The 16,318-nt window shown below is 42.8% G+C and overlaps 1 pseudogene across 1 annotated transcript; it reads left to right on the top strand.

Annotated features, from left to right (window-relative positions):
* The first annotated feature begins 857 nt into the window (after window positions 1–857).
* LOC308257826 (interferon-induced very large GTPase 1-like) lies at window positions 858–8,130 on the top strand (annotated as a pseudogene). The gene has a single exon. The product of its transcript is annotated as an interferon-induced very large GTPase 1-like (transcript).
* Window positions 8,131–16,318: the final 8,188 nt, after the last annotated feature.

Genomic DNA, 16,318 nt, shown 5'->3' with positions numbered 1-16,318 from the left:
CCTTCCTGTGGTTCTGGATGATGTCCGTTTTGTCTTTCAGTTATAGTTTTGAAGTGGTTGTGTGAGGCAGCAAGTTCATGTGTTTACCTATGCCACCATCTTGGTTTCTCCTCGGGTTTCTAGTATATTTTATAAAACAATGAAATAAAAGGATGAGAAAGACTTAAACATTTGCATATTTTTGTTGTTGTTGAATCTCAACTGAGGATATTATTTCCATTGCTTTTCTGAGAGTGTGAAAGAGAGGGAGGGAAGGAGGGAAGGAGGGAGGAAGAGGAAAGGCCAGAGGGAGAGGGAGGAAGAAGGGAGAGAGAGAGAGAAAGAGAGAATGAGAGAAACATCACTGTGAGATAGACACATCCACCGGTTGCCTCCCACCCCTCCCACCCCAAATGGGAGCATTGATCAAACCCACAACCCTGGTATAGCCCTTGCTTATGAATCAAACCTATGACCCTTGGGTGTGCAGGCTAATGCTCTGTCTAACCATTAAACCAGGCATCCTCAAACTACGGCCCGTGGGCCACATGCGGCCCGCCGAGGTGCTGCTGCCCCTTCGGCTGTTTTATCCGGCCCACTGGGTGCCGCTGCCTGTCCTGCTTAGCAGCCGACTCGTCCCAGGCCAGTAGTGCGCATAGGAATTTGTTCATAGTTTTTTTTTAAACTATAGTCCGGCCCTCCAATGGTCTGAGGGACAGTGAACTGGCTACCTGTTTAAAAAGCTTGAGGACCCCTGCATTAAACTCACCTGTCAGGGAAGAGACTTACATTTTTAGTACTCTTACATTTTTTTGAGGTGGCTGACACTTCTAAAGAACATGACAGAGGCTAACTGAGTGACTTTTCTTTCCGCAGTGATGGACACAGCAGACTCCACCTCTCATGAGCTCCTTGTCAGAGGAAACAGCGGGCAAGATCTCCAAGAGATGCTGAGAGAAGTAGGACTGGCAGTTGAGTACTGGTTGCCAAAGCTGCAGGAACAGCTGGGTGTGACCAATGCACAGGCCTTACAACACATAGAAGAAGAAGACCTCCAGAAGCTGAAATCCCAGGCACAACATTCCTGGGAGAAAAGGGCCCTGGAGAAGCTACTTAACTCAAATACCCTTTCCAAGTTACAGGAGTCTCAGGTGAAGATAGGAACGACACAAGAAGGCAGAACAGGCACTGCAAGAGCTAAGAGTCTTGCAATCAGAAGGGAGGCAACGACAAGAAGATGCAGTGAGGAAAAAAGAGGCAGAGCTGATACAGGAAATGGAGATTCCCAAAGAGTACTGGCCACCCCCTGAGAAATCCTTAAGACAGGTGATGGAACACATGCAGGAACAACTCAGCCTCATGGAGGGCGCACTGTATGAAAGGCAAAACCTCCCAGATAGAGATCTCGTGAGAAGGGCATCTGGAGGGCTGGCCCTGCAGGGAATTTACAAAACCAGCTCCCACAAGAGCCTTCTAGAGACAAGAGAAGAGCTACTCAGTGTCCCCCAGGAGTTCTTACTCTTTGGCCCTGAGCACAGCATTCGGATGGAAACCAGGGAATTTACATCTTTTCAAGAAGAATCCAAGTTCACCCAGATGACAGAGAAGCTGGGCTTCAGTGCAATTTCCTCAGCGAAGGGCAGAGGTTGGGGATTTAGCATGGAAGCTGGTATGGACCACAGCAAACATTCAGAATCCAAGGAAATCCAACAATCACGTTCTGAGCACTCCTATTTCTGCTCTACCAAGTTCAGCTATGTCCCACTTGCCTCCTGCCTCTTTCCCATGGATCAGCTCCAGTTCTCCAAGGCTGCTCTACAGGAACTGAAATGCATTGAAGACCTTCTGGGTCAGCCTGCAGGCGCAGACAGACTCCCCTTGCTGAGGCACAGGACTGAAGCTTTCTTCCACAGGTTTGGCTCTCATGCCAACCAAGGCCCTCTGCACCTTGGAGGAATCTACAGGTGGAAAGCCATATCAGAGGGTTTCCGGAGTGAGCAGCTGGAAGAAGTAAAACAGCAGTCAGCAAAGGCCCTAAATGGTTACATACGGGGCAGCTACAGCGGCTTTGGAGTGAAGGTTGCTGCAGGTATGGATGTGTCAGACTCTAGTTCAGAAACTTCCACCCAAAGAACAACCTCCCAAAATCTCCAAACCCAAGTTCAATTATCTGTGGCCCAGACAGGTGGCCCACCAGAAGCAAATGGCTTTCTCCAATGGAAAGCTGGCCTAGTTGCTAGTAATCAAACCTGGAGTGTCATCGACCGGGGACTTCAGCTGGTGCCCATTTGGGACATCATCCTCTCCAACCACAGACGTGATTTTAAGGATCCATGTCAGATAGCTAGCTTACTGAATGATAGCTACAAAGCTCTGACATGCATCCCTGCCCAGATCCAGTATGCAGAAGAAATACTGAGTTCTGGGAAGGAGGCTGGGGTTTCCCTAGAGGATGTGAAATCCTGGGAGGTATCTGACCCCGAAGAGCAGCTTAAAAAACTGATAAATTTCATGCAAATATTGAGTAAAAAAACAAACAGTTATGACACTTGGATTAACATATGCCTCACAGATTGGGGTCTGCAGAATTTTCTGGTAAACACTGTTAACTTTTACAAAAATTCTTCCATCTATGAAACTAAGTTTATTAAATCTCAGTTGCGCAGCCTTTTGGATCCTCACATCTACAGAGTGAATAACTTTCCTCAGGTTCATTCTATCATGGAGTGGGTCTTCCAGTCAAAGTCAGTGCAAGAACACATCAACATCTCCCAGTTTTCTGAACTAATTAAAATCTTAAAGGAAACCAAAAATGACCTCATGGAAGTGAAGGTGAAATCTGGGCCTGCCAAAAAAATGGAGGAAGCTCAGAGAAAGGCCACTTGTGAGGTCAGTTTATCTCTCGGCTACTTCTTGAATTACCTACAAAAAATAGAGCAGCCAGACACACAGCTATTGCTACTTTCCATTGCAGCTGGTGCAGGATATCATGTGGTAAACAATAAGTTTCAGCATCTCCTGGGGTGTGAGGAATTAGACTTCCTACTGCATGAAATGCAAACTGCCCAAGATAAATACCAGGAGCTCAAAAATATTTGCATGTACAGAGCTCAGGCATTCCTGGTGCTCACAGGTCTGACAGCTACCATTGGAGTCATGGCTGTTTCTCCAGAGGAGAAAACACAACGCTTGGCATTAATAAGGTGTCTCCTGGGCCAATCTTTGTCAAAAGAAGTTGTCCACGTCCTCTCCAAACCTGGAGCAGACTATGATTGGGAAAACCTAGAGAAAGACTTAAGATTGCTCATTGATGGTAACTATGATGCCACCATCTCTTCATTACAAATGGATGGTATAAGTAAAAACTTGCAAAGTATTTTCCATGAAAGGAAAGAACCTCATGAACCACATGATAATGATAATATCAAAGGGGAAGTCATTAAAGATACAGCCTTCCTAGATTTACTCCATAATCTAGGCTTAGAACATTTCTACCCAAAAAAGATGAGCAGAACTAACTTCCATCTGATCAACAAGACTTCTGTGTACAACAGCCAGCCCAGATCTGAAAGGGAGCTTCCCCTCTATTTCCTTCAGAAGCTACAAGTTCTGGATTATGGGCTGAGATACCTGGTCTTCAGAGATGATGGAAACACACAGAATCAAGTCAATCCAAGTGCCTCAAATAAGGACAATGAGGCTTTTAACCCATATAAATACTTGTTTGAAGACAGGGATACTCCAATGAACCCTTCACCCTCTAATCCTAGGCCCCATATTCACCCTATGGATATTCAGATGGCAATTCTTCACTGTGCAGATGATTTTGCCAGACAGTATATTTTGTCCAAACTTTCCATTTGCCAGTTTGCACTCCCTCTTCTCATACCTAATCCCTGCAATTCTCAAATTGAATTCTCTCTCTGGTCTCTCAGTCAAATTAGAAGGAGTTGGCAGGAAGCAAGGAAATCCCCAAGAGAGGAGAAGATCAATCACAAGAATAAGCGGATCTGTCATGTCTCTACCCCCATTGTGTCCTTTATAAGAGTTGGAAATGGCTTCTCTGCTTCCAAATCTCAGATCATGAACTGTCTTCTCAGTAAACGTAAACACGATGTCTTTTTCCACCGCCATTGCAGAGGGAGCACCAAAGACTGTCTCTTGATGGGGGGAGTGGTGGAAATCTGCTGGTTCTGCCCTGGGGGGGAAGACGAGGACAGATTTTACAACTGTGTGACCTTCACCAATCTTCATGGGGATGCAAAGGAACATAAGAAGCAACTCACCTTTTTGCAGGAGGTCTCTTCTCTCATTGTCGTCCTGATGTCAACTTCTGACAATAAAGAAAACCAAAAAATTATTTGTGATCTGTGTCAGTCTCCAAGACCTTTGATCTGTTTAGTTGATAACAAAGAGAAAAACATGGACAATAATTCTAGCCAAAAAGTCGTAATTGGAATCAGGAACAGAAATGAAGCAGAATTAACAGAGAAGCTTGTTATTACAATCAGACACTTGCTGGAGCTCTCAGACACTGTTCTCAGCTTAGAGGACTGTACCCCAATAGCTCGTAAGCAAGGATTCCTTATCGATGAAGACCAGAGAAACTGCAAGGAAGCCAAAGAAAAGGCAGAGGTCTTAATAGCTCTACTGAGAGAATTTAATATATCTCAAGTAAAGGAAAACTTATTACCCCTTCAGGGACACCTATGGCATCTGTGGTGTAAAATGGACAAAGAACTCTATCATCTAAGAGAAAAAGGGAATCGAAGCATTGAACAACACAAGAGTGAGATTGAGACAGAAAAGCAAAGAATATGGAGTCAACAGTTGACCAGAGCCTTTCCTCTCAATAAATTAATGCAGTCTGTCCTTGAAATTCTCCAAAATCATTCTGAAACTCAAACCACACACTACTTTTTGCAATGGCTGAGTGTGTTTTTGGACAACCTGACTGCAGGACACTTGGAAAAACTGAATGAAAAGAAAAACACTTTGTGGTCATGGATACAAACAGAAAAGCAAAAGGCACCGAAGAGCACTGACCTCCAACAATGGAAGAAAGAGATAGAAGCTATCTCCAAAGAGATTAGTGACTGCACATTGGGAATTGAGCAACTTCTCAGAGAAGTTGGCCAGATCTATGAGGCTCTAGAAGAAGCTTCCCCCACTAAAAATATCCTTTATCTCTCCCTTCCCCAGATTGCTGCAGATCTGCTGATATCTGGTGTCCCCATTGAGCTGATGGATGGGGATGCTTCATATGTGCCTGTAAAGTGGGTGGCAGCTCTTTTTGACAAGGTCTCTGAGAAACTTGGAAACAAACGGCTGTTTGTTCTCTCTATCCTTGGCCTGCAGAGCTCAGGGAAGTCCACTCTGCTAAATGCACTTTTTGGGTTGCAGTTCACAGTTAGTGCTGGGAGGTGTACCCGGGGGGCCTACATGCAGCTCCTGAAGGTCGAGGAGACGTTCAGAGAGGAACTGGGCTTTGACTTTGTGCTTGTTGTGGACACAGAAGGCCTTCGGGCCCCACAACTCAGCAATAAATCCAAAAATCGTGACAATGAGTTGGCAACCTTTGTCATTGGACTTGGAAATTTGACTCTGATCAATATTTTTGGAGAAAATCCGTCAGAAATGCAAGATATTCTAGAAATAGTGGTTCAAGCATTTTTGAGGATGAAACAAGTAAAGATCTCCCCAAGTTGCCTTTTTGTCCATCAGAATGTGGGGGAAGTCACAGCTAAAGATCAAACTATGGAAGGAAGAAGGGAGTTAGAACAGAGGCTAGATGAAATGGCGGCAACAGCAGCTGAGCAAGAACAGTGCTCAGATGTAACCCGCTTTGGTGATGTCATTAAATTTGATGTCAACACTCATGTCTACTACTTTGCTCACCTCTGGGATGGCAATCCCCCAATGGCCCCTCCTAATCCTCGCTACAGCCACAATGTCCAGGATCTGAAAAGTAGAATTCTTATGGCTGCCAAACAGGAGTCTAGGGGAAGCATCATGAAGATATCAGATGTGAAATTGGGAGTTCAAGATTTGTGGAGAGCCCTAGTGAGTGAGAACTTTATTTTCAGTTTTCGGAACACTAGAGAGGTCATGGCCATGAGCAAATTGGAAACCATGTATAACCACTGGACCTGGGAGCTAAGGAGTCATATGCTAGCCTTGCAGAACCAGCTCATCAACCAGATTAAGAATGGCAAAATCCAGGAACTGACAATAAGCACACTTGAGGCACCAGTTACTGAAAAATATAAAGCCATCAAGCAAGAACTGGAAAAATATTTTAATGAAGACCCAGACAGTGAAATAATGATTCAGTGGAAAGCAAGTTTTGAAAATAAACTAATAAACCTTAAAGAGGCACTTATTTTTGAGAGCAAAAATAAAGCGGATGGACTTATCAGTTATAAAAAGAATCAAGAAATACTGGATAACAAAAAGTCAAGTTATGAAAAGGAATTACTGGAAAGAAGCCGAGAATTGGCTTTAACTCTAAAGGACAAAGAACTAAGTGAGGAAGAGCTGCATGTCAAATTCAATGAAGTTTGGGAAAAATGGGTCTATGGTGTGTCCTTAACCGTCCCTCCAGTCACAGAGCCAAACATTGATGTGGATTCTGAAGACATCCTTTTGGAATATTTTAAGAAGGAGAAAGATGTGGTGAATAGAGTGAAGGAAAAGTCTAGAAAGGTGTTTGAAGTCAATTATGAAGAACATGTCAAAATGAGCAAAAGGTTGTACGTATTAACAAGGAACTTAGAAGTACATGATGAAGAGTCCATAAATAGGACTACAGACCACATTGTTTCAATATATACTGAAACTATTAAAACCCTTCAGAGGCAACAATGTGATTACGATAGAAGTTATTTCCATGAAATCCTGAACATAATAGAAGAGGAGGTGAAATCTGCACCCACTGAAGACAGATACACATTTACAAGTAAGTACAAAATTGACTTATCTTTGTGTTTATTCCAAAGAGCATCTGAGAATTTTAAGGAGATGCATATGGCATTCAAAAGAGCAAATGATCCTGTAAGTTACTTGGAAAGCAAGAAAGATGATTTCCTCAGGAGTTTTAAGATCTCTTGTCAAGGCGCAACCTCCGTCACAGCATTTGTTGATTTTCTGTGGGAAAAACTCACTCCTGCTGTCTCTGACACGATTTTGGAAAAAATGACCCTTAATATTGCTGGGAACATGCGAGCTACATGCCCAGCATTCAATGGAAACAGGGCTAACCTGGAGAAACACATTCTTATCTCCCTGGCAGAAAAAGAAAATTTTAATGATTATTGGATGTACCTTCATAACCCAGAATCGTTTTTTAGGAATTACATTCAAACCCATATTAAAAGATATTATTCAGAACAAAATAACCAAATAAAGACTATTTTAAAAATAAGTATAGGTGATATCAAGAATGCCATCCTCTCAGCTATTCATGAATCCACAGCAATAGCCAAAGATAAAAGCAGCAGTGTGTCTGGGTGGTTGGATTTGTTCTGTGATCACCTGGGGAGTAACTTGAACTTTCCACGAAAAGACTTGGTAAGCATTGAACACCAGGAATTAGAAGATATTGAGTTTCTCAAAGAAGCCATGAGTGAACCTTTGGATGAATTAATGATGACAGTAGAAATGATATATTTGGCTAAGCCTGTAGAAGACAAGGTTCCTGAAATCCAGAAAATACTCTTTGAACATCTCTGTGGCTGCTGGAAACAGTGTCCCTTCTGTGGAGCAATTTGTACAAACACAATCCCTAAGCATGACGGAGACCACAGTGTTCCTTTCCACCGTCCTTCGGCTGTCCGTGGAGGCCAATGGGTTAACACAGACCACTTTGTTATTGACTCCTGTACTAGTTTGGTTGCAAGTGATCGTTTATTTATTTTGAAGGATGGTCTTGAAATCCCATATAAGAACTATCGAGAGGCAGGAGGGGAATATGCCACATGGAGCATTACCCCAGACACATCCACCCAGACATATTGGCAATGGTTTGTCTGTCACTTCAGATCAAACCTAGAAGAAAAATACCAGAAAAAATTTACAGGTAAAGCTGAAATCCCTCAGGCATGGACCAAAATCACAAAGCAAAATGTGCTTAATGACTTGAAAAAGCAATAACACTCAATGCCCACAAAACAATACCAGAATCTAAACAAGAGTCACAGTACCTGAACAAACTTAAAATACCTCCTCCTCACAATGAGAAACTTTATTTCCATTTTTTCAAATGAGATGGCTAAGAATAAATCAATTAACATTTCAATAATTTAAGACACAGAAGCATTGAACAGACCGTCAAACTTCAGAGGAAAGGCAGGGGAAGGCAGCGGGGAGGTAGAAGTTGGATAAGGGATCAACCAAAGGACTTGTATTCATGCATAAGCATAACCAATGGACACAGACACTAGGGGAGAGGGATGAGGGCATGTGCTTGAGGATGTGGGAGGTCAGGGATTGGTCAATGAGGGGGAAAAGGAGACATATGTAATACTATATGTAATATTTTAAACAATAAAGAATTTAAAAAAGAATTTAAGATTTGCTGTTAAAAGGACTTCCTTTTTCTTTATCTCAGTTCCTTCTGGTTGAAAAACAAATTGCTAAAATATATGAACATATAATAAAAATATAATAATATCTATTTAAAATTCCTACTTCATATTTACGCTATTATTCAGAATGCTTTTTATTTTAAAATGTATAATGTTTTATCAAGTTCCAGACAAAGTTGTCTTCATAGAGGGAAATCAAAAACTTTATACATAGTTACAAATTACTATAGATTAACTATATGAACATTTCAATTGCATATACAGTTCTTGGCTGGATGCTAAAATTGCCTCTGAAATCTTCAGAAAAAGTTACTAACCCTTGAATGGAAAAATATTAATGGAAAGATGATTCCCAAGCATACTGATATTTAAACATATTCTGTTCTAGGAAATAATAACACACACTTGACTTGACCAGGGCCTGTATCAATTCAGGAAACACTATGAAGCAAATATAGAAAATAGAAATTGAATTATTGTTTTTCTCATGTAAGTATCACCCTCATCTTCTCTGGCATCTTGGCAGTTCCCCATACCACGCTTAAATTAAAAAAATTTAAAAAAAGGTTCATAAGAGTTTAGGTATTCAAAGCCTGGTATTTGTAAAAGCTTAAGAAGACCTGGCTTTTGGAACAAGGCTTATGAGCAGGCAAGAAGGGCCACTTTAATCATGGCTGTCAACAAGGGTCAGATTTCATTATGCCATTCATAATTTTAAAAACTATTCCTTTAAGAATAAAATAGCAAAGAATATATAGTTTTTAGATTCTGATTATTTCAATAAGATACTCTTTTATATACTAAAATGTAAGGAAATGCTGACCTCCAAAATAGGCACTTTTGTGTCTTTTCACACTGTATGAGTCATAGGATCATGATCAGAATAGAAATGAAAAACTCTGATGGTAACCAAGAATCTGAGAGGGGAAAGAAATCACCAATCTGCAAACCCACACCTTCTGAAACAATGACTTATGCTATGTTCTCAAAGCTAATGACTTAAAGTAATCTTGATACAAAGAAAATGTCTTCATGTTGGACATAAGAGCTTCCATGTCTTCCCTTTACAGACACTCTCTATCCCTCCATAGCCAGTGTAAACAGACAGTGAACAGCAGTCAAAAACTTGCATCTTCAGAGCTGGGGGATAGTTCTGATTCTGCTTTGAATCCCCAAAGAACTTCAAGCATACTCTCAGTTCGAGGTCAAATGACCCAGTCTCCAAAAGAAATCCTTGAACAGAAAAATTATAAAGGAAACAGGTGTTCTGGAGCAGTATATTTTCCCTTTCGTTCTCTGGAAAATAGTCTCAGTAAGAGTTGGAAGGACCTCCTCATATGATCATATTCAAATGGTGACAAAAACAGAACCTCTTGCGTAGTATGGTGCATGGCTCTCACATGACGGCACCTCTACAAGCTGCAATGTTCAATTAACATCTGATGAATTCTTTTGTTATTTGTTTAATGAATCTAGAATGGCCTTTAAGAGGGATCATGTGCCATATATTAACTTTGATTTCAATCTACAGTTGTTGTCTAAAAATAAAAATCACCTTAGATAAATTCCTCAGACATTTAAGCAGTGTGATTATTAAATCAGATTTAGACCAGAGCCTGTGCCTCTGAGACAGAGTGGTCACCATATGTCTCCAACTCATTCCTGGGTTTCTCTCCATCACCTCTCAAAACCTCTGGTCACACACACTTAAGGAGATGCCCACCTTGCCTCTGTTGTGCATGGAACTATGTGGTCTTCAGGGGAAAAAATGCTGGGTGGTGCTGCCATCGAGGATTTCCCTGTAAGGATCAGCCACATACTTGACCCAGACCACTGTGATGGGGGCACAGGTGGTGAGCAGGGCCTTTGTAGAATCCTGAAGCCAAAGTGAGCAGCCAGCTGGGCAGCAGCTGATGCCCCGGGACATGCCTGACCCCAGTCTGCAGCCCCTCTAACCTCTCCAGACAGCCTCCAGGATGCACAGCAGATTGTCAATGTCCTCAAGCTGAACCCTGAGGAGATCCAAAATAACTAGAAGCACCTATCCAAGGTGAACACTAAATCTGTGGGCAGCTCCTTCACCTGTAATTGAAAGAGGTCCCAGCAAAGGTGCACCTCCAAGAGGAGGTTACATCTAGGCCCAGGAGAGCAAAGAGATAGAGAAGAGGCCCCAAAATGTGACCACTTGGCTCCCACCCAACTCTTCCTGCCACCTCGAATTTATAGTTAAATGTCTTTTACACACACACACACACACACACACACACACACACACACACACGAGATTCAGAGGCTGTGCTGCTGTGCTGAAGAGATTTTTTTTTTTTTAACTGACACGAAATAAATGGAAACAGAGGAAAGACTAGGTAGGAAATGGGTTTTCTGCCATCAAGGAGGGATCAAAATTAAGGAGATTGCAATATCATTGGGTTGGGGTCACTGAGGGAGAAGCCCTCAAAACCAGTGGAGTAGGAGTAGGGGTAGGGGTTAGTAGGAAGGAGAATCACAGGATCACCATGAGTAGGAGGCACTGGGTCCAGGTGTAGCTCACAGGATTAGAGGCGCTCAGACTTGCAGGTCAGTAGAGACAAGGTCAATGGATTGGGACTCTAAAAAATCATTGAAAGTGGGGGACATAAAAACAGGAATTGGGGTTACCACATCCATAGATTTTGGGGATTTCCAGAGTACGTTAAGCAAAAGATCCCAAGTGCAGAGGGAAAGAAGGAGTCAGAAGGCCTTTAGATATGGGGCAAGAAGGGTGATGGATTTTAAGACAAAATCAAACCTCACGAATAAGATGTAAGGTTCTTAAATGAAGATGAAAACTTGCACTGCAATGTTTTTATTTTAACAAAAAACACCTTTATTTCCATCTTCAAAGAACTGTTATTTTTTTTCCATGATAAACATGATTAATCTACAAAGATGGCCTATATATTGCCTCTTCAAAGCATTCCCCTTTAAAGAGAAATTTAGTTTCATATAATCCAGACATGGAAAGGTGTGTTATTGTTGTGGTTTTTTTTTTCTAGAGAGAGGAAGGGAGAGGGATAGAGGACTAGAACATGGATGAGAGAGAAACATCATCAATCAGCTGCCTCCTGCACATCCACTACTGGTGATTCAGCCCACAACCCTGGCATGTGCCCTGACCGATAATCCAACAGGCAACCTCTTGGCTCATGGGTCACCCTGGCTGGGGTTGAAAGGTTTAAAAAAATAAATTTATACTTTGTTGTCATTATAAGACAAAACAGAAACTAGCATAAATTAAGGGAATCCATTCAGATTCAGATTCTTCTCCTCCAAGAACCAGCATTGTTATATTATTTCCATTCAGCACAATCTGGTCTAATTTAGTAATCCTTCTTCCTTCTGGTGCGATTTCATTAGAGGCAGCAGCTCATTGGGTAAGTGGTAGCCTTAGCCACCATGGCAACACTGGAAGTGGTCTGCTTGCACTGAGAAGTTTTGAAGTAGATTTTTCTCTCTCTTTCCCAGAGGATAAAAATATGAGAAAGTCCAGGGAATGGGTGTGCTATGGCTTAAATATTTGTGTCCCCAGTGGGATCAGTGATCAGTACCTTTATAAGAAGAGACACAAGATCCCTCTCTCCCTCTCTCTCTCTCTCTCTCTCTCTCTCTCTCTCTCTCTCTTTCTCTCTCTCTCTCACTCTCTCTCTCTCCCCTTCTTCCCCTCTCTCTCCCTCTTCCCCCACCCCACATAAACATGCATAAGCCAAGGAAAGAACATGCAAGCGCACAGCAAGAAGTTAGCCATCTGCAAGCCAAGAAGAAAGCCCTCACCAGGAACTGAATCAGCCAGCATCTTGAGCTTAGATGCTCTAAAACTATGAGAAATAAGAGCCTATTGTCTAAGACACCCAGTCTATGGTATTATGTTATGGTAGCCTGAGCTGACTACAACAAGGTGTGTTTAAAGATGACCCCCTTAAGCTTTGGCATGCTCTTCCATTGGACTATGTGGAAAGCCATAATGAACATACCATTTTTCCTATTGCCTCAAAATTGTAATTCTCCTTAATCATGTTAGCTCTTCACTAAGGTCTCAGAAAGCCATTCAGCCATTTAGAGTAGTGCTATGCTACATAAGTGGACAAGGAGCGAAGAAAAGCTTTCATACTATCACTGACACTGTCATGATAATTACTAATCTGCTGTCTTTGCAGGAGTAGTAGTGCCTGTGAGACCTTGGGCATACAATTTAATCTCTCTCTACTCAAGTGCCCTATCTCTCAAATAGTTGGGGAAAATAAATTAATTGCTATATAGAAGCATTTAGTGCCACATACTGAGTAAGTATACTCTAAGTTATTATAATGTTACTAGTGGCCTAGTGCATGACATTCGTGCACGGGGGGTGGGGGTTCTCTTACCCAGCCTGCACCCTTTCCAATTGGGGACCCCTTGGGGGACATCTGACTGCCAGTTTAGGCCCAATCCCTGTGGGACATCCCTCTCGCAACCTGGGACTGCTGGCTTCTAATCGCCACCCCTGCTGGCTTGATCTTGTCTTAACTGCTTCTGCCTGCCTGATCACTGGGGTCCTGGGTGCAAGTGAATTGGATTCCTGGCTGGCAGACGGCTGACAGCAAGTTAACTAATGGTCAATTCTGCATGGAATGGGGCTCCCTCCTCCCTCCTGTCAGGGTCTGGTTTGAAGGACTGCCATGTCCTCAATTGCACGAGACCCAGAGTTCCACTGTTCCCTGGCCAGTCGGGGACCACAGCCCCCTCCTGCCACAGCACCTCGGTGTCCCAGGGCCCACAGCCCCCTCCCACCATGGCACAATGGCATCCCGAGGCCCACAGCCCCCTCAGCAGTCAGTGCTGGGTCGCCGCGGCACCCTCGGGAACCAGGGCGGTGGGTCCAAGAGGTCAGCAGTTCAGCCCACTCGCCAGTCCCTGCCCACCCGAGCCTGCTGCGCATGCAGCCTGGCGTTTGGTCATCCCTGGTCATCCCTTCAGTCATTTTTGATGTTATGGACTCTGGCTCTTTACATTATATATATATATATATATATATATATATATATATATATATATATATATATATGCATGCTAGTGGCCCAAGCACAAAGTTCGTGCATGGCGTGGGAGTCCCTTAGCCCAGCCTGCACCCACTCCAATCGAGGACCCCTTGGGGGATGTCCGACTGCCAGTTTGGGCCCAATCCCTGTGGGCCTAAACTGGCAGTTGGACATCCCTCTTGCAATCCTGGACAGCTGGCTCCTAATTGCTCACCTGCCTGCCTGCCTAACTCCCCCCCCCCCCCACCACCACCACCAGCCTAAACACCCCTAACTGCCTCTGCCTGCCGGCCTGGTCACTCCCAACTGCCCCCCCTGCTGGCCTAGCTGCCCCCAACTGCCCCCACCCACTGGCCTGGTTACCCCTCACTACCACCCCTGCAGCCTGGTCACCCCACACAGCCTGCTGTTCGGTAGTTTGGTCAGCCCTCACTGCCCCCCCTGCTGGCCTGGTCACCCCCAACTACCCCACCCTCGCCAGCCTGGTCACCCCTCACTGCCCGCCCCCACCAGCTTGGTCGCCCCATGCAGCCTGCTGTTTGGTTGTTTGGTTGTCCCTCACTTACCCCCTTGTAGACCTAGTCGCCCCAAGCAGCCTGTTTGGTCATCTGTCTGGTTGTTTGGGTTGTGACGCCCCTGGCTTTTTATATATGTGGATAGATAGATAGTGCCTTTCCCAACTTGCTTAGTCCTTTGTTTTTGAGTAACATTTCATTATAACCACATTGATAGGCTGAGATACTCTCATCTGGGCTTCACTGGCAGAAATATTCAACAAGGACCTTTTGGCAAATCACAGTTAAGAACAAAATAAATGTGATTTTAACTTATAGCTCAAAATGCATCTCAAGATATTCAGGCCCTTGGTATTTCATCCGTAGTTACAACTATTTCAAACACTAATTAATCAATCAAAGCTGTAGAGATGTCACTATCACAATTCTTTTTTTAAAAAATATATTTTTATTGATTTCAGAAAGGAAGGGGGGCGGATAGAGAGATGGAAACCCCAATGAGGAATAGAGAATCACTGATTAGCTGCCTCCTGCACACCCCCTATTGGGGATCAAGCCCAAAACCCTGGCATGTGCCCTTGACCAGAATCAAACCTGGTACCCTCCAATCCACAGGCCTACACTCTACCCACTGAGCCAAACCAGCTAGGGCACTGTTATAATTCTTTAGCAATATGGAAGATAATATGTCTTAGGTTCCTCAGAAGCAGGTCTAAGTCATAGATTCACAAGGGATTTATTAGAAAAGTTATTCCAGTAAACATTAAAAAAGGGAAGCAAGAAGGGAAAAGTAATTTAAAGTGAGGGAATAAATTAGTAGATATAAGTCAAGTTTTGTAATTTAGGGCAAGTATAGAGCTTCCACCATTTACCTGCTGTATGACCTGGGATGGGTTACTCAATCTCTCCTTCATTTTTTTTCTCTATAAAATGATGTTACCTCATAAAAATGTGGGCATTACTTGAGATAATATAATATATATATATACACACACACAAATATATCCTTGGCATAAAGTATGTGTCCTAATATCTTAGAGAGTGCTAGGAGTAGTAGCAGCAGCAGCAGCAAGAACAGAAAAAGTCTTAATAGAAGAAATTCTAATAATTATTAACATTATCATTGCTACTATATGAAAGGTAGTTATGCCTGCACCACATTCTCAACTGTAAGCTCTTGAAGAAGAGGGTCTGAGTCTTGTTCATTTCCATATGCAACCATCTAAAATGGTATTTACCCCAGTCTAGGTGATGAGTAATGGTTATGGAATACAATTGACAGGACAGGTTTACTAGATATTGGAGGTGGAAAAGAAATAAAACAAAGCTGGTTCTGATATTTCAAATAGATAATGCAGCTGATGTTAACTAAATAGAATTTACCAATAGCCTCTACTAAATTCATTTTTTTCTTCTCAATCATCTTCCTTGCCTTACCAGCATCATTTTATCATTCTCTCCTCCTTGAAACACTTTCTTCACTTGGACCTGAGAATATTATACTCTTGCTTTACTTCCTATATCACTCTGCTTTACTGGTTCTTCCTCTCTGTTAGAACTGTTTCATAATGTAAACATACTTCAAGGGCTCAATCTTCCATCTTCCTTCTATATCTAGATTCTCTCTCTTAATGTGTCATCAGTCCCCATGGCATTAAACACCACCTCCATACTGATGACTCCTAATACATATGTCTCACCCACACTTCTGTCCAACTATCAAACACATGCCTACTTAACACCTCCATTTGGAGGTCTTAAAAACATCAAGCTTGACATGCTCAAAACTGGATCCCAAACATACCATTACACAAAGCCTGCTCTACTGACAGCCTTCCTCATCTAAGGTAAAACTAAATCATTGTTTCAATTCATTGTGTGGCTCTTATGGAGTTATTGGTCTCCTCTTAAATCAGGGGAGGGGAATGTAGGACCTGTCTGACCTGCGGGCCTTACAAGGCCGGAGAATTTTGTATGGCCCGCCAATGATGTTACAAATATCAAATGGACCTTGGCAGAAAATGGTTCCTCACCCCTATAAGACTTAAATGCTTACCACCAAAATCTCCATTATTTTCAATTACATACTTAGGCTTGAACTTCCCCACACTGTTTCAAATAAAGTCAGTTCCTTTAGGGTAGATATTCAGGGCTCTCTGTTACTGTGAACTTCCTTTTCTCCCAG

This window comes from Plecotus auritus (assembly GCF_963455305.1).
Source record: "Plecotus auritus genome assembly, chromosome: 9".
NCBI lineage: Eukaryota > Metazoa > Chordata > Mammalia > Chiroptera > Vespertilionidae > Plecotus > Plecotus auritus.
Note: the sequence above shows the minus strand (reverse complement) of the source record. Positions and strands in the feature narration are given on the sequence as shown.